This window comes from Salvelinus namaycush, chromosome 12 (genome assembly GCF_016432855.1).
Source record: "Salvelinus namaycush isolate Seneca chromosome 12, SaNama_1.0, whole genome shotgun sequence".
In the NCBI taxonomy this organism is placed as follows: Eukaryota; Metazoa; Chordata; class Actinopteri; order Salmoniformes; family Salmonidae; genus Salvelinus; species Salvelinus namaycush.
Window position 1 is genome coordinate 38177771 of NC_052318.1, and position 20414 is coordinate 38198184.

Sequence of the window (20414 nt, forward strand, 5' to 3'; positions counted from 1 at the left end):
ATGCTAATGTTCTCATGATGTTTATGTTATGGTGCTGGAGGATGTAAATAGTGAAGCCAAATCCTATCTGGCCAGTCAGCTGTGAGAGACCTGTGCATTCATATTGTTCTCGTACATTAGCCTCATTCTGATAACATGTTGATCAACCTGGATGCCTTCACATGCTCACAGATAGGCTGTAAAACACAAGATCAAAGTGTAGCAGGATCATTCCACCAATTCGGTGCCTTTTGAGAAGTGTAACTTGGTCCAAAGAAACGTATGATTTCACCTAATTTTAACATTCTGTCGTAAAGAGCACATGTTCAACTTCGTAACAAACACATTTTCCCATCCCAAGATGTTCAATAAAAACATACTATATTAAGTGCCCCAAAAAAGTAACAGGATTGACCGTAACAGGGTTGATGATTTCTTCTTAAATCAGCCATATATCATATTGTGACAAGGGAAATGGAAGTTTGTTGTGTGCAACAAGGAGTGACAATTGTATGCAAGCTTCACAAAACATTTTAAATTGTTATAACATTTCTAGCCTGTCTATCTATGGGTAACAGGGTTGACGTGTTTTGCTCGACCCGCTCAGTTTTCCACCACAAAACACCAGAAAATGACCAAAAACAGTAGAACCGGCTCACCTGCATTTACACTTTGATTTGACTACTAGATGTTGAATGTTTTTTTGTTTAAATAAATATTTAAAAAGGAATCGTTTTTTAAAATGAGGGTCAGATATAAATGAATCCCTAATCACATGAAATAAAGAATCATCTCCAGAAATGACTTTGTCAAAGCAACAAAATAACTAGTTCTTTCTAATGATGGTGAAAACGTTGAGAAATGTTGTGGTTAAGTGGGTTAAAACCTTCCTAGAAGTCACAGGGGGTGCATGGGGGGGACATGTCAAAATGCTGAATATTGGCACTTTAGCAAGTCTTTATTGATAGAAAAAAAACATATTTATTGAATTATCCATGTGGTCTATATTAAAGTGCACTTAATTTAATATCACAGGCTTTTAAAATTCAATATTGGTGCACAATTTCTTTCAAATATCAAAGGGACGCAAAAGGCACTCTTTTTGTGGAACAACCCAGCAACTGTTTGGACGAAAGTATTCCGTCTTCTAGAAGAGTGTTCAAGGACACCATGATTGTCGACTTACTTGGGGCCTCTGCTCATGTTCCCCAGCTTGAGAAGAAATGGTGGGGTGGGGTGATGTTGGTCTGAGGGCTCAGCTGTCCGAGTAGCCATGGTGAGGTGGGGTGGAGTGGGTGGGTGGGTGGGTGAGATAGGGTGAGATGGGGGGCCTACTGTAGGTGCCCCTTTGCCCTCATTACTCACCCTTATCATCTCTCAGGCGCTCCAGTGAAGTTGACAGTCGACCCTGCTGTGGGGCTAGGAGGGATATGGACCTAATGAGCTCTCCTCTGACACAATGTCTTTGGACAGCAATCCCAGGGTGTTTCTGCCCCCTTTCAGAGGTGTCTTTGTTGCACATACAGTAAATATAGAAGTTACAGTCTCACCGTTACTGGCGAACATGCCAATTTATGCTAGATACTTTATTAAAACGTACAGTATGATCCAGAATTGTTTTACTTTAGTGGGGCCTTGAGCAGAGGAGGCTGGTGGGAGGAGCTATAGGAGGACAGGCTCACTGTAATGGCTGGAATGAAAACAGCATGGTTGACTCCTTTCCATTGACTACATTCCAGTCATTACAATGAGCCCGTCCTCCTATAGCTCCTCCAACCAGCCTCCTCTGTCCTGGAGTAAAGTGTGTGTGCCTGTGTGTGTTGGTGTGTGTGTGTGCGTAAGCCCAGTGGGCCTCAGAATGGAAGCTTCCTCTCCAGCGGATGCCCAGCATCTCTTTCCACAGTTCTCCACAGGTCTCTGTGCTGTCTACTGCCAGTCTCTATCTGCATTGCTCTTTAGACTGCAGCTCTGCTGTCAGAGTCCCAGTGTTGCACCAGGCAGCAACACATCTACATGCAGGGCAGCTTTTCACTGTCACGCAACCAACAGCAAGGTTCAGTGGCAGGCTATTGTGAGTCAGGCTTTTTCTTATGGAGAACACATGTCCATTAATGACAGACATAGAGCATGAGTGGTTCTGCGGTTCAGGGCATAGAGGGAATGATTACAGAGGACGGGGGAGGGCGCCTGTGACCTTAGCTTTGCTTTTGATCATGTTATTCACCAAGGTGGCGCTGAGGAACTCCAGAGCCAGCCCTGGCAGAGGGTTACACTGAGCCATTCCCACAGATGGCAGGGAAATGGAGGCTTGTGTGAGTCTTTGAGGACTACCACTGGACTTTTCTTGGCATGGCCAGTGTTTTGTCAGCACAGTGTTAACCGACACCTGAGCCCTATACTACGAATCATGTTTGAGGAGTTAACGAGGTAACTTTGGTGAAGTCTGAGCTCACCTTTTAGCCAGGTACATTTCTATGGCAACGAATCCTTCAGAACTAACCTGCTCCGGTGCAGGGTAACTCGGGGCTGACTCCATTTATACTGAATGAAGTGTCTGAGCCACGATTTGAGGACCATTGAAATCAGATTCCCTCCATCTCTCAAAGATTGCGTCATCATCCCCTTCATTTGAGGAAGAGGACTGATTAAATATTAAATTTAAAAAAAATGGTGTGTTAAAAATTGTAATGTTACAATACCTATCACATTACACATTTAGTAATGACAAATGCATGTGAAACTTCACACTAAAACTTTTGTATGAATTAATACAATTATTTTATCGATAGGAGTGGGAAAAAAGGTGCATTGATAACCACACCTAAGCACACCAAAGTAATAAAATAAACACAGCACTTCTAAAAGTCTATTTCACCAGTTAGCCTGCTGCATTTGCAAGATAACTTGTGGCACTGATTGATGTTTCAGCATTGTCTCAATGAAGAGTTTGGCGTTCGACTAGCCAAATGTGACATGCATGCGCATTTACAAGCCTGCTGGAGTTAGCGGCAAGCCGACGAGCAATATCCACCGTCGTGGTTTGGATGAAACCTGAGCTGGAATGGGAAGTCAACAGAGGAAGCTGGTGGGAGGAGCTACAAGAAGATGGGCTTATTGTAATGGCTGGAATGGAATAAATGGAACGGTATCAAACATATGGAAACCACATGTTTGACTCCGTTCCATTGATTCCATCCCAGCCATTACAATGAGCCCATCCTCCTATAGCTCCACCCACCAGCCTCCTCTGGAAACGAACTAAATCTGGTTAGCTTTAGAAAACCCTGAGTAGATCTAGCTTGCTTTGTAGTATACCACTTTGGTAAAACTGTAAAGGAGTGAGCCAGAGTGTGAGGTGGCATTAAGGACAGTAGTTTTAAACCAACAAGGGATGATCAACCTAGGCCAAAAACACTGTGTTCTAATGTTCTGACTGCATATAGCACTGTAAGTAAGTATTTATTTGTCAAAGGTAACTGCCTTCTCATTCTGACCAGATACATCAGTATTCAGAACCCATTAACCTCTCTGGGATATTCGGGACGGTAGCGTCCCACCTCAACAACAGCCAGTGAAAGTGCAGGGCGCCAAATTCAAACCAACAGAAATCCCATAATTAAAATTCCTCAAACATACAAGTATTTCACACCATTTTAAAGATAAACTTGTTGTAAATCCAGCCACAGTGTCCGATTTCAAAAAGGCTTTACGACGACAGCACACCAAACGATTATGTTAGGTCTGCACCTAGTCACAGAAAAACACAGCCATTTTTCCAGCAAAAGAGAGGAGTCACAAAAAGCAGAAATAGAGATCAAATTAATCACTAACATTTGATGATCTTCATCAGATGACACTCATAGGACTTCATATTACACAATACATGTATGTTTTGTTCGATAAAGTTCATATATATATCCAAAAATCTCAGTTTACATTGGCGCGTTACGTTCAGTAGTTTTTGTAGAGAGTCACATCAATTTACAGAAATACTCATAATAAACATTGCTAAAAGATACAAGTGTTACGCATGAAATTTTAGATCCACTTCTCCTTAATGCAACCGCTGTGTCAGATTTCAAAAAAGCTTTAACGAAAAAGCACACCATGCAATAATCTGAGTACAGCGCTCAGACAACAAAGCAAGCCATACAGATATCCGCCATGTTGTGGAGTCAACAAAGTCAGAAATAGCATTATAAATATTCACTTACCTTTGATGATCATCAGAATGCACTCCCAGGAATCCCAGTTCCACAATAAATGTTTGATTTGTTCGATAAAGTCCATAATTTATGTCCAAATACCTCCTTTTTGTTCACGCGTTTAGCCCAGTAATCCAAATTCATGAGGTGCGAGCAGACGAAAAGTCAAAAAGTTCCGTTACAGTCCGTAGAAACATGTCAAACGATGTATAGAATCAATCTTTAGGATGTTTTATCTTAAATCTTCAGAGAATTCCTTTGTCTGTAGAAATGCAATGGAACGCAAGCTAACTCTCACGTGAACGCGCATGGTCAGCTCATGGCACTCTGCCAGACCTCTGACTCATTCAGCTCCCAATCCCCCCCCCCTTCACAGTAGAAGCATCAAACATGGTTCTAAAGACTGTTGACATCTAGTGGAAGCCTTAGGAAGTGCAATGTGACCCCATTTCCACTGTATCTTGGATAGGCAAAGAGTTGAAAAACCTCAAACCTCAGATTTCCCACTTCCTGGTTGGATTTTTTCTCAGGTTTTTGCCTGCCATATGAGTTCTGTTATACTCACAGACATCATTCAAACAGTTTTAGAAACTTCAGAGTGTTTCCTATCCAAATCTACTAATTATATGCATATTCTAGCTTTTAGGACTGAGTAGCAGGCAGTTTACTCTGGGCACCTTTTTATCCAAGCTACTCAATACTGCTCCCCTGTCCCAAATAAGTTTTAAAGACATTATCCCTGTCTGTGGTGCGATCAAGTACAGCTCATACAATACATGAATGCTAGTGTTGAATGCGAGACCAGGTCAAAGGTCAAAAGAAACTGTTCAGGGTCAGGACGATTCCATCTGGCATTTAATCTTGTCTCCTCCTTCCTCTTAAATGAGCCTTGTTTTTCCAACATGCATGGGAGAAGATATTGAGACATTACTTATGAATCCTGTATCTTGACTTACTGTTCTGAGGGCCACAGCACGCACTGTAAAATGTGGGATCATTCCTCAGACTCTACACTGGAGAGGCCACAGTGACAGACACTGCATGGTAATAGTAGACAAGGCCATAAACCACATCAATGGAACTACCTTTCATGACCTCCCTCTGAATCAATCAGTTCAGCTCTTTCACCCTGTCTGTCTGTGTATTGTGCCTTCAGAAGTATTCATACCACTTGATTTATTCCACATTTTGTTGTGTTACAGCCTGAATTCAAAATGTATTAAATCAAAAAGGTTCCACCCCTAATGGCAAAGTGAAAACATTTTTTAGAAATATTTGCTAATTTCTCAGAAATATATCATTTACATAAGTATTAACACACCTTTGGCAGCGATTAAAGCTGTGAGTCTTAGCAACATTTGCAACATTAGCAACATTAGCAACATTTGTCCATTATTGTTTTCAAAATTCTTCAAGCTCTGTTAAATTGTTTGCTGATCATTGCTACACAACCATGCCATAGATTTTCAAGTAGATTTAGGTCAAAACTGTAACTCGGCCACTCAGGAACATTCACTCTTCTTCGTAAGCAACTCCAGTGTAGATTTTGTAAGGACCGACGCTGGGAGACGAGAAGCAAGTACAGGGAGTGAACATTTAATGGATGATAGACAGGACAGCGTCTGGACAGGGGGAAACATAACCATCAATGCTGACACGGGGAACAAACTGAGGAGCAGACAGATATAGAGGGGCAATCAACAAAGTAAAGTACTCCAGGTGAGTCCAATGAGCGCTGATGCGCGTAATGATGGTGACAGGTGTGTGTAATGAAGGGCATCCTAGCGCCGTCGAGCGCCAGAGAGTGGAAGCGGGAGCAGGCGTGACAGATTTAGCCTTGTGTTTTAGGTTATTGTCTTGCTGAAAGGTGAATTCATCTCCCGGTGTCTGGTGGAAGGAGATTGAACCAGGTCCTCCTCTAGGATTTTGCCATTCCATTTCTGTTTTATCCTGAAAAACTCCAGAGTCCTTAACAATTACAAGCATACCCATAACATGATGCAGCCACCACTATGCTTGAAAACATGGAGAGTGGTACTCAGTAATGTGTTGTATTGGATTTGCCCCAAGCATAACACTTTGTACTCAGGACAAAAATTGCTTTGCCACATTTTTTGCAATATTACTTTAGTGACTTGTAAACAGGATGCATGTTTTGGAATATATTTTTTCTGTACAGGCTTCCTTCTTTTCACTCTGTCAATTTGGTTAGTATTGTGGAGTAACTACAATGTTGTTGATCCATCCTCAGTTTTCTCCTATCACACCAATTAAACTTTAATTGTTTTAAAGTCACCTTTTGCCTAAGGTTGAAATCCCTGAGCGGTTTCCTTCCTCTCAGGCAACTGAGTTAGGAAGGACGCCTATACCTTTGTAGTGACTGGGAAAAATCGTTTTGAATGGTCATCCAACTCAACAAGATGGCGCCGACAGAGATGGTCGCCTGGCTTCGAGTCCTTAGGACACTATTAAGCATTTTTTTTAAATGTATTATTTCTTATATTGTTAGCCCAGAAAATCTTAAGTGTTATTACATACAGCTGGGAAGAACTATTGGATATAAGAGCGATGTCAACTTACCAACATTACGACCAGGAATATACGACTTTCCCGAAGCAGATCCTTTGTTCGGACCACCACCCAGGACAGTGGATCTAATCCCAGAAGCCGACCAAGAACAACGTCGCCGCAGAAGAGGCAGACGGAGCGGCCTCCTGGTCAGGCTCCGTAGGCGTGCACACCGCCCATCGCTTCCAAGTATACCACTCGCCAATGTCCAGTCTCTTGACAACAAGGTAGATGAAATTAGAGCAAGGGTTGCCTTCCAGAGAGGCATCATAGATTGTAACATTCTCTGTTTCACAGAAACATGGCACTCTCGGGATACGTTGTCGGAGTCGGTTCAGCCACCGGGCTTCTTCATGAGTTGCGCCGACAGAGATAAACACCTCTCTGGGAAGAAGAAGGGCGGGGGTGTATGCTTCATGATTAACAACTCATGGTGTAATCATAACAACATACAGGAACTCAAGTCCTTCTGCTCACCCGACCTAGAATTCCTTACAATCAAATGCCGGCCATATTATCTCTCAAGAGTATTCTCATCAATTATCGTCACAGCTGTGTATATACCCCCTCAAGCAGACACTCTCAAGGAACTTCACTGGACTCTATGTAAACTGGAAACCATATATCCTGAGGCTGCATTTATTGTAGCTGGGGATTTTAACAAAGAAAATTTGAGAACAAGGCTACCTAAATTCTATCAGCACTATGATTTTAGCACTCGGGCGTGCAATACACTCGATCACTGCAACTCTAACTTCTGCGATGCATACAAGGCCCTCCCTCGCCCTCCCTTTGGCAAATCTGACCACGACTCCATCTTGCTCCTACCGTCTTATAGGCATACACTCAAACAGGATGTACCCATGACTAGAACCATTCAACGCTGGTCTTACCAATCGGAATCCACGCTTCAAGATTGTTTTGATCACGCGGACTGAGAAATGTTCCGGGCAGCCTCAGAGAATAACATCGATCTATATGCTGACTCGGTGAGTGAGTTTATAAGGAAGTGCATTGGAGATGTTGTAACCACTGTGACTATTAAACCTACCCTAACCAGAAACCGTGGATGGATGGCGGCATTCGCGCAAAACTGAAGGCGCGAACAACCGCATTTAACCATGGAAAGAGGACTGGGAATATGGCCGAATATAAACAGTGTAGTTATTCCCTCCACAAGGCAATCAAACAAGCGAAATGTCGATATAGGGACAAAGTGGAGTAGCAATTCAACGGCTCAGACGCAAGACCTATGTGGCAGGGTCGACAGGAAATCACGGACTACAAAAAGGAAACCAGCAATGTTACGGACACCAAAGTCTCGCTTCCAGACAAACTAAACACCTTCTTTGCCCGCTTTGAGGATAATACAGTGCCACCGTTGCAGCCCGCTAACAAGGACTGCGTGGCCATGCACGCCTCCAACTCAATCATCAAGTTTGTAGATGACACAACAGTAGTGGGCTTGATTACCAACAACGACGAGACAGCCTACAGGGAGGAGGTGAGGGCCCTCGGAGTGTGGTGTCAGCAAAACAACCTCTCACTCAGCGTCAACAAAACAAAGGAGATGATCGTGGACTTCAGGAAACAGCAGAGGGAGCACCCTCCTATCCACATCGAAGGGACAGTAGTGGTGAAGGTGGAACGTCTTAAGTTCCTCGGCTTACACATCACGGACAAACTGAAATGGTCCACCCACATAGACAGTGTGGTGAACCAGGCGCAACAATGCCTCTTCAACCTCAGGAGGCTGAAGAAATTTGGCTTGTCACCTAAAACCCTGACAAACTTTTACAGATGCACAATCGAGAGCATCCTGTCAGGCTGTATCACCGCCTGGTACGGCAACTGCACCGCCCTCAACCACAAGGCCCTCCAGAGTGTGGTGCGGTCTGCACAACACATCACTGGGGCAAACTACCTGCCCTCCATGACACCTACAGCACCCGATGTCACAGGAAGGCCAAAAAGATTATCAAGGACAACAACCACCCGAACTACTGCCTGTTCACCCCGTAACCATCCGGAAGGCGAGGTCAGTACAGGCGCATCAAAGCTGGGACCGAGAGTCTGAAAAACAGCTTCTATCTCAAGGCCACCAGACTGCTAAACAGCAATCACTAACTCAGAGAGGCGGCTGCCTACATAGAGACTCATATCACTGGCCACTTTAATAAACGGATCACTAGTCACTTTAAACAATGCCACTTTAATAATGTTAACATATCTTACATATACTCTACCTTATACCATCTTTGCACTTTTTGTCTATGCCGCTCGGCCACCGCTCATCCATATATTTATATGTACATATTCTTATTCCATCCCTTCAGATTTGTGTGTATTAGGTAGTTGTTGGGGAATTGTTAGATTACTTGTTAGATATTACTGCATTGCCGGAACTAGAAGCACAAGCATTTCACTACACTCACATGAACATCTGCTAACCATGTGTATGTGACCAATAAAATTTGATTTGATTTGACTGGGTGTATTGATACACCATCCAAAGTGTCTGTCACGCCCTGACCTTAGAGATCCTTTTAATTCTCTATTTTGGTTAGGTCAGGATGTGACTAGGGTGGGCAATCTAGTTTTCCTATTTCTTTGTTTGGCCTGGTATGGTTCCCAACCAGAGGCAGCTGTCTATCGTTGTCTCTGATTGGGGATCATACTTAGGCAGCCTTTTTTCCACCTTTAGTTTGTGGGATCTTGTCTATGTCTAGTTGCCTGCGAGCACTACATAGCTTCACGTTTCTTGCTCTTTGTTATTTTTGGGAGTTTCATCGGAATAAAACATGTGGAAATCTATGCACGCTGCTCCTTGGTCTACTCATTCCGACGATCGTAACAGTGTAACACTATTATGTGACATTTGAACTCTTGAACATTTTTAGGCATGCCATAATAAACGGGGTTTCATTTCTGATTAATTAGAAGAAATATTATTCCACTTTGACATTATTGGGTAGGGTGTGTAGGTCAGTGACACAAAAAATAAAATAAATTCAGACTGTAACACAACAAAATGTGGAAAAAGTCAAGGGGTGTGAATACATTCTGAAGGCACTGTATGTACCCATAAGGCATGAGGGCCAGGATCTTTGTAAAACCTAAGTGCTTTTTAGTGGTAGCTCACATTTGGCTGCCGTATAGGCATCTGACATATCATCCCCTTTGGGGTTATAGTTTGAGTTACATTTTCTTGTATAGTCTTTACAGCTTCCTCTTTACACAGATTTTATACGGTATATTGGTATACCCAAACTTCTGAAGAGAACTGTAAACATGCTCTGAATTTCTTGGTCAAACAGTATTGTAATATTGAAAATTGTAATGTGAAAATTAAGTATTGGGAAACGTTTACAGAACAATACAATTCCCCAAATTCCTGCCTGAAATGGACTTAATTGCGACATCTACTGTCAAGATCAGATATTTCAGCAGATGTTGTATTCCATACCCATTCTTATTAACCCCAGGTGAGTTTGTCGTATATGCAGTTTATTTGAAATACTTGCACATTTTTACCCCTTGGTCATTTATCCATAGACCTCTAGAAATCAGGTCAACTCCTGCGTCCAGGAGGGGGTGATGCATAGGCTACAGCCAGACTGGTAGAATAACTACGTTTAATGACGCTGCCTCTATGCATGAAGAATCAAAACAATCCTGCACAGGCTACAAGGTTGGTTGTTAAAATGCTACAAATGCACGTGGAAGGCTATAATTAAGAGAAATTAATCGTAGTTCAAAGGAGCTGTAGGCTTGTTTGCTCTCTTCTGTCGGTGAGAGTGGAACTTTGTGCAGGGCGACTCTAAAATTTTTCAAGCCTCTGTGGACTTCCTGTGTGTATTATCTGTCGGGAGATCTGGCTCCAGTCAAGTGCGCCACGGCGGTGTATGTAGCCTGCTCTCACCCAGCTCCTGCCACTCCTGCCACTCCTGCTCGGGGGTGGAGAGTGGGTGAGCAAAGCACAGAGATAACAGAGTGCAAACACCAGCGAGCACAACACCACACTTTCTATAGTAGTCACTGACGTGATCTTCCTGTCTGGGTTTGCGCCCCCCTTGGGTTGTGCCGTGGCGGAGATCTTTGTGGGCTATACTCGGCCTTGTCTCAGGATGGTAAATTGAAGATATCCCTCTAGTGGTGTGGGGGCTGGGCTTTGGCAAAGTTGGTGGGGTTATATCCTGCCTGTTTGGCCCTGTCCGGGGGTATCGTCGGAAGGGGCCACAGTGTCTCCCAACCCCTCCTGTCTCAGCCTCCAGTATTTAAGCTGCAGTAGTTTATGTGTCGGGGGCTAGGGCCAGTCTGTTATATCTGGAGTATTTCTCCTGTCTTATCCGGTGTCCTGTGTGAATTTAAGTATGCTCTCTCTAATTCGTTCTTTCTCTCTCTCAGAGGACCTGAGCCCTAGGACCATGCCTCAGGACTGCCTGGCCTGATGACTCCTTGCTGTCCCCAGTCCCCCTGGCCGTGCAGCTGCTCCAGTTTCAACTGTTCTGCCTGCGGCTATGGAACCCTGACCTGTTCACCGGACGTTCTACCTGTCCCAGACCTGCTGTTTTCAACTCTCTAGAGACAGCAGGAGCGGTAGAGATACTCTGAATGATCGGCTATGAAAAGCCAACTGACATTTACTCCTGAGCTGCTGCCCTGTTGTACCCTCGACAACCACTGTGATTATTATTATTTGACTCTGCTGGTCATCTTTGAACATTTGAACATTTTGGCCATGTTGTGTTATAATCTCCACCCAGCACAGCCAGAAGAGGACTGGCCACCCCTCATAGCCTGGTTCCTCTCTAGGTTTCTTCCTAGGTTCTGGCCTTTCTAGGGAGTTTTTCCTAGCCACCGTGCTTCTACACCTGCATTGCTTGCTGTCTGGGGTTTTAGGCTGAGTTTCTGTACAGCACTTTGAGATATCAGCTGATGTAAAAAGGGCTTTATAAATACATTTGATTTGATTTGATACAACATCCAACCTGAGCTGAGTCTGCATGAACATATTCCAGGGTAATTTTTACAAAAACCCATGCTGAGAATACTGTATTGCATAATAAAAATATTAGAGACAGGTTTGTTTCCACTACACCTGTAGTGCCTACTGGCCATAGTATATTCTGTCAGGGGCAGTTTTGTTAAGAGCCACAATGCTTCTAAACGTTAACACGCATCACTTGCGGTACGGTTTTGGAAACATAAGGAACATATGTCTTTATATCAGTGAGAAATTATTTTCCAAGAAAACAAAAGGTTAAATTACGACGCACCTTAAAAGGGTTAGGGTTAGGGATCCCACACGGTCATATTTTCATGTTATATAGATCAGGTCAAGGAACCAAGCGACAACACTGCCCCCACGGCTGCGGAAGAAATTATATGGCGTGTCTCAGTTTTCAGGTAGTACAAAAGTATGTTGAATTACAAGGAGCCGCCCCCTTTGTGCCAAAAAATGACATTGCAACACTGTGCTACGCTCTGAACTGTCTGTCTCTGTAGTGTGTGATGATTAGAACCAAAAAACATGGATAGATGGCAGCATTCGCGCCAAACTGAAAGCGCGAAGCACCGTATTTAACCATGGTAAAGTGACTGGGAACATGGACGTGTACAAACAGACCAGCTATGGCCTCTTTAAAGCAATCAAAGAGGAAAAATGACGGTACTGGGACAAAGTGGAGTCGCAATTTAATGGCTCAGACACGAGATGTATGTGGCAGGGACTCCAGACAATCACGGATTATAAAGGGAAAACCAGCCACGTTGCGAACACCGACGTCTCGCTCCCGGGTAAGCAAAATACTTTCTTTGCCCGCTTCGAGAAAAACAACATGACCCACCTACGGGTCATCTCTCCATATCCCAATCTCTCCATATCCCAGTCTGTTGTCCCCACTTGCTTCAAGATATCCACCATTGTTCCTGTACCCAAGAAAGTAAAGGTAACTGAACTAAATGACTATAGTCACATAGCACTCACTTCTGTCATCATGAAGTTCTTCTTTGAGAGGCTAGTTAAGGACAATATCACCTCCAACTTCCCCAACAACCTAGACCCACTACAATTCACCTACTTCCCCAACAGATCCATGGACGACGCAGTCGCCATTGCATTTCACACGGCCCTATCCCACCTGGACAAGATAAATACCTAAGTAGGAATTTTGTTCATCGACTATAGCTTCGTCTTCAACACCATAGTGCCCTCCAAGCTCATCACTAAGCTCAGGGCCCTGGGTCTGAACCCCTCCCTGTGCAACTGGGTCCTGGACCTCCTGATGGGCCGATCTCACGTGGTGAAGGTGGGCAACAACACCTCCACCTCGCTGATCCTCAACACGGGGGCCCCACAGGGGTGGGTGCTCCGCCCCCTCATGTCCTCCCTGTTCACCCATGACCGCGTGACCCGCACGTCTCCAACTCATTCATCAAGTTTGCTGATGACACAACAGTGGTAGGCCAGATTAGCAACAATGACGAGACAGTCTACAGGGAGGTGGTGAGAGCCCTGACGGAGTGGTGCCAGGAAAATAACCTCTCCCTCAATGTCAACAAAACTAAGGAGCTTATTGTGGACTACAGGAGACAGCGGAGAGAGCACGCCGGGCCGCAGTGGAGGGTCAAAAGCTTCAAGTTCCTCGGCGTGCACATCACCGACGACCTGAAATGGTCCCTTCACACATAGTGTGGTGAAGAAGATGCAACAGTGCCTCTTCAACCTCAGGAGGTTGAAGAAGCACCATTGAGAGCAACCTCTGGGGCTGTTGTATCACCACCTGGTACAGCAATTGCACCGTCTGCAACCGCAGGGCTCTCCAGAGGGTGGTGCAGTCTGCCCAACGCATCATCGGGGGAACACTTCCTGCCCTCCAGGACATCTACAGCACCCGGTGTCACAGGAAGGCCAATAAGCTCATCAAGGACCTCAGCCATATACAGTGCTGTTGAAAAGCATTTGACCCCTTTCTAATTTTCTCTATTTTCTGCATATTTTTTATACTGAATGTTATCAGATCTTCAACAAAAACCTAATATTAGAGCTTACAAATAACAAAACAAACTGATATTTATTTGATTAACAAAGTTATGCAACAACCAATTTCCCTGTGCGAAAAAATAATTGCCCCCTTCCACTCAATAACTGGTTGTGCCACCTTTAGCTGCAATGACTGCAACAAAATGCTTCCTGTAGTTGTTGATCAGTCTCTTACATCGCTGTGGAGGAATTTTGGCCCACTCTTGCATAAAGAACTGCTTTAACTCAGCGACATTTGTGGGTTTTTAAGTCCTATCACAACATCAATTGGGATTAGGTCTAAACTTTGACTAGGCCATTCCAAAACTTCAATTGTTTAGCTTTTTATCCATTTTCATGTAGACTTGATTGTGTGTTTTGGAACGTTGTCTTGCTGCATGACCCAGCTGTGCTTCAGCTTCAGCTCACAGATGAATGGCCTGACATTCTCCTGTAGAATTCTCTGATACAGAGCAGAAGCCATGGTTCCTTTAATTAAGGCAATTCGTCCAGGTCCTGAGGCAGCAAAACATTCCCAAACCGTCACATTACCACCACCATGCTTGACCGTTGGTATGAGGTTCTTGCTGTGGAATGCAGTGTTGGGTTTTCACCAGACATAATGGGACCCATGTCATCCAAAACGTAGACTCAAGTTTAACAAATGACTCATTCTGATATTCTTAATAGATTTTCTTTTAACTGTATTATGTGTGTTTTGTATTGCTTGGTATTATTACTGCAATGTTGGAGCAAGAAACACAAGCATTTCGCTGCACCTGCGATAACATCTGAAAATCTGTGTATGCGACCAATAAACTTTCACTTCATAGCGCTTTTTTAAGGAAACAAGCGGAAGATAGAGACGACTACCTAGCTAATTATACTGAACAAAAATATAAACGCAACATGCGATAATTTCTATGATTTTACTGATTTTACAGTTCATATAAGGAAATCAGTCAATTGAAATAAATAAATTAGGCCCTAATCTATGTATTTCACATGACTGGGCAGGGGCCCACCCACTGGGGAGCCAGGCCCAGCCATTCAGAATGAGTTTTTCCCACAAAAGAGATTTATTACTGTCACGCTTGTCTGACGAGGAAGGAGTGGACCAAAGCCCAGCGTGGTACGTGTTCATAATATTTTAATAAATTAGAACACTTGAACAAAAATAACAAAGAGACAAACGAACAGTTCTGTAAGGGAACTAAACTAAACAGAAAACAACTACCCACAAACCCAGGTGGGAAAAGCTACCTAAGTATGATTCTCAATCAGAGACAACGATAGACCGCTGCCTCTGATTGAGAACCACACCCGGCCAAACACAAAGAAATAGAAAACATAGAAATAAAGAAACTAGAATGCCCACCCTCGTCACACCCTGGCCTAACCAAAATAGAGAATAAAAAGTACCCCCCCCCCCAAAAGGTGCGGACTCCGGCCGCAAAACTTGACTCTAAAGGGGAGGGTCCGGGTGGGCATCATTTACGGCGGCGGCTCTGGTGCGGGACGTAGACCCCCTCCACCTCTGGCTCCCCCCACTTTGGTGGTGCCTCTGGTGCGGGGACCTTTGCCGCCGACCCCGGACTGGGGACCCTCGTAGCGGGCCCCGGACTGGGCACCCTCGTTGCGGGCCCCGGACTGGGTACCTTCGTTGCGGGCCCCGGACTGGGCACCCTCGCTGGGGGCTCCGGACTGGGCACCCTCGCTGGGGGCTCCGGACTGGAGGCCGTCGCTGGAGGCTCCGGACTGGAGGCGGTTGCTGGAGGCTCCGGAATGGAGGCCGTCGCTGGAGGCTCCGGACTGGAGGCCGTCGTTGGAGGCTCCGGACTGGAGACCATCTCTGGAGGCTCCGGACTGTAGGCCGTCGCTGGAGGCTCCGGACTGGGGACCGTCGCTGGAGGCCTGGTCCTTGGAGGAGGCACTGGATGGACCGGGTTGTGGGGGAGCACTGGAGATCTGGTGCGTATCCCTGGCACCACTCCTCCCGGCTGAATGCCCACTTTAGCCCGGCACCTCCAGAGCGCAGGCACAGGTCGAACCGGGCTGTGGGGGAGCACTGGAGATCTGGTGCTTAACACGTGCACCTCTCCTCTTTGCTGCGTGCCCACTTTAGCCCGGCACGTGCGGGAAGCTGGAACCGGCCGCACTGGGTTCTCCTGGCGAACGGAGGATCGTAGAGCTGGCGCAGGGTAACCCGGGCCGAGGAGGCGCACTGGAGACCAGGAGCGCTGAGCCGACACCACCCTACCTGGCTGGATACCCCTCTTTACATGGCAGGTACGGAGAGCATGTACTGCACGCACCGGGCTGTGACTTTGCACTGAAGGCACGGTGCGTAAAACCGGAAAACATGGGACTGGAACCGTGACCATCTCTGCTCGCCCCGCTCGCCAACCCGTGTGCCCCCCCCAAAAAAATGTTTTGGGGCTGCCTCTCGTGCCTGCTTCGAAGACTTGCCTCCTCATACCGTCGCCTCTCAGCTTTAGCTGCTTCCAGTTCCTCTTTCGGATGGTGATATTCCCCAGCCTGCCTCCAAGGTCCTTTCCCGTCCAGGATTTCCTCCCAAGACCAAGAATCCTGAACCCGCTCCACCTTACCACGCTGCTTGGTCCACTTGTGGTGGGTAGTTCTGTCACGCTCGTCTGACAAAGAAGGAGTGGACCAAAGCGCAGCGTGGTACGTGTTCATAATATTTTAATAAATTAGAACACTTGAACAAAAATAACAAAGAGACAAACGAACAGTTCTGTAAGGGAACTAAACTAAACAGAAAACAACTACCCACAAACCCAGGTGAGAAAAGGCTACCTAAGTATGATTCTCAATCAGAGACAACGATAGACAGCTGCCTCTGATTGAGAACCACACCCGGCCAAACACAAAGAAATAGAAAACATAGAAATAAAGAAACTAGAATGCCCACCCTCGTGACAATTACAGACAGAAGTAATTCTCAGTTTCATCAGCTGTCTGGATGGCTGACGATCCCGCAGGTGAAGAAGCCGGATGTGGATGTCCTAGGCTGACGTGGTTACACGTGGTCTGCGGTTGTGAGGCCGGTTGGATGTACTGCCAAATGATCTAAAACTACGTTGGAGGCATGCCAATTGCACGCTCCCTCAAAACTTCCGATATCTGTGGCATTGTGTTGTGTGACAAAACTGTACATTTTAGAGTGGCCTTTTATTTTCCCCAGCACAAGATGCACCTGTGTAATAATCATGATTTTTAATCAGCTTCTTGATATGACACGCCTGTCAGGTGGATGGATTATCTTGGCAAAGGAGAAATGCTCACTAACAGGGATGTAAACAACTTTGTGCACAACATTTGACAGAAATAAGCGTTTCATGCGTATGGACAATTTCTGACATCTTTCATTTCAGCTCATGAAACATGGGACCAACACTTTACATGTTGCTTTTATATTTTTGTTCAGTGTATATAGCTATCTGCATCTCCAAACACATGTGTGTAAACAGAAGACGGACGCAACAAACATGTTGTCACTGCAATATAACATGTGAGGTCCGTGGACTTTAAGGAGTAAGCCTAACGTTCGGCTTCTTTAGTCCATTATTGGGTTAGGTCTAGATAAACGTTTTCATTGTCTGCAGAATTTGAAAAATCCATGTCGTTGAAAGAATAAAACAATGTTCAATAGTCAGGAGAGCAAATCAATTTGCATATACAGTGCATTCGGAAAGTATTCAGACCCCTTGACTTTTTCCACATTTTGTGACCTTACAACCTTATTCTAAAATGCATGAAATAATTTGTGTTCATCATCAATCTACACACAATACCCCATAATGACAAAATGAAAATATGTTTTTAGAAATGTTTGTAAATGTATAAAAAAACAAAAAACAGAAATACCTCATTTACATAGGTATTCAGAGCCTTTGCTGTGAGACGAAATTGAGCTCAGGTGCATCCTGTTTCAATTGATCATCCTTGAGATGTTTCTACAACTTGATTGGAGTCCACCTGTGGTAAATTGAATTGACTGGACATGATTTGGATATGCACACACCTGTCTATATAAGGTCCTGCAGTGGATAATGCATGTCAGAGCAAAAACCAAGCCACGAGGTCGAAGGACTTGTCCGTAGAGCTCCGAGACAGGATTGTGTCGAGGCACAGATCTGGGGAAGGGTACCATAAAATGTCTGCAGCATTGAAGGTCCCCAAGAGCACAATGGCCTCCATCATTCTTAAATGGAAGAAGTTTGGAACCACCGAGACTCTTCCTAGGGCCAAACTGAGGATTCTCTGGTCTGATGAAACCAAGATTGAACTCTTTGGCCTGAATGCCAAGTGTCACATCTGGAGAAAACCTGGCACCATCCCTACAGTGAAGCGTGGTGGTGGCAGCATCGTGCTGTGGCAATGTTTTTCAGCGGCAGGGACTGGGAGACTAGCCAGGATCGAGGGAAAGATGAACGGAGCAAAATACAGAGAGATCCTTGATGAAAACCTGCTCCAGAGCACTCAGGACCTCAGACTGGGGCGAAGGTTCACCTTCCAACAGGACAACGACCCTAAGCACACAACTCAGGAGTGGCTTCAGGACAAGTCTCTGAATGTCCTTGAGTGGCCAAGCCAGAGCCCGGACTTGAACCCGATCGAACATCTCTGGAGAGACCTGAAAATAGCTGTGCAGCAACGCTCCCCATCCAACCTCACAGAGCTTGAGAGGATCTGCAGAGAAGAATGGGAGAAACTCCCCAAATACAGGTGTGCCAAGCTTGTAGTGTCATACCCAAGAAGACTCGAGGCTGTAATCGCTGCCAAAGGTGCTTCAACAGAGTACTGAGTAAAGGGTCTGAATACTTATGTAAATGTGATATTTCAGGATTTTTTCTACATTTGCTAACATTTCTAAAAACCTGTTTTTGCTTTGTCTTTATGGGGGGATGTGTGCAGATTGTTGTGGGGGAAAAACATTACATCCATTTTAGAATAAGGCTGTAATCAAGGGGTCTGAATACTTTCCAAATGCACTGTATATGAGAACTAAAAACCCAATTAAGATATGAGCAAGGGTTCATGTATCAAGATTACGCCTGTGGCAGGGTCAGAATAACGCTTTGAATTCCCCCCCCCCCCCCCCCCTATGATCACGAGACCCAAATTTACCCTTTACTCATTTTAAGGTTTGGATGAGGCACTAACTGACCAGGCATTGACTAAATGTTTATGACAAATAGTTTTCCTCCTCAGGACTTGGGGTCGAGAGGAGGGGGATTCTCGCTCAGTTAATTGCGAAATAACAGAATGTAGGGCAACAATGGGCGCTAACTAAAATGAGTTCTGTGATTATCCTTGTAGAATAAAGGCGACAGGGCTCACTAATTAGGAGCTGTGGCACTGAGGTCCTAGTCAGTCTTCGTGCGCGGGTGTGTAGAGGTTGTGGGGCCGGTAGGCAGGCGACAGGCGCCGGTGCCTGGACAAAGGACTGTCTGCTGCTGGGTTGCAAGGATTCCAAAGTCCCAGTCCCCGCGAAACACCCTGCCACGACGCTTAAAACCCCTTCACTAGACGGTGCCATTTCCGTTAACTCTCCCTCTCTCTGTCACACATACTGTTTTAAGATCAGGCTAATGACAGTATATGATTATTTTCACATTCGTCAACTTGCTTGCAACATTTTTGCTTTTTTTATGTCTTAGGCTACAGACAAACAAGAAAGTGGTGCGTTGCAACGTTAAGCCTATTTGAACATAAACATCACCTTTGAATATCAATTTCCAATATATTGAACGATATTGACTTCTAATTTGTAGGCTACAGTTTTAACTCTGGAAATAGGAACGACTAAATAGGTTGTTTGTGTGTAATAGAAGTTTAGAATACTTTTAAAATAACTGGACAGCCTAACTAATATGTTCACTATACAGCCAATAGGGTATAAACAATTACAGATATGGCCCTAATAATACAATGCAAAAGGCAGAAACTCAAAAACTGAAATAAACAATTATGCACTAGGTTTGATAAAAAAATATTTTGAAATGAAGGTGAGGGAATAATGAAAAACCTAGAAAAATGATGTACATTTTATTATTTATGTGATTTTGTGATAACATTTCGTATCCAACAATGTTTTTGTAGTGTAGGCTAACATTGAGCTAGGCTAGAATTAAAATGTTTATTTAGGCTATGGTTGGGTGCATCCGGAGTGAGATAAAAAAGAAAATGTACTGACAGATCAATCTGGACTCAGGTGTAGACGAGACCAGGCTGGACACATAGGCCTATGATACACTCGTTTTTAAGAGCTATTGGATTTCACTATTTAGCCATACATTTGTAAAGACCTCAGTTCTTTTGATGCTGAGGGTGTACTATTTAATCAACGACGGCAGGGGGCGGAACACAATTTATTTTGTGCAATGTTGGGTTTCAACAAAAGGTTCCAGAAAATGTTATTGGTAGGTCATATTGAATATTATCATACATTTTAAGATGTATTATTGATTCGATACACCCATCACAATATTAAAGACAAAATATTAAAAGTTGTACTTTTTCTTTATAGTAATTACGGATTACAACTTTGATTTTGGTCAAACTTGTCATGTCAAACCAACTGAAACCTAGGCTACGTTTGAACCTACTGT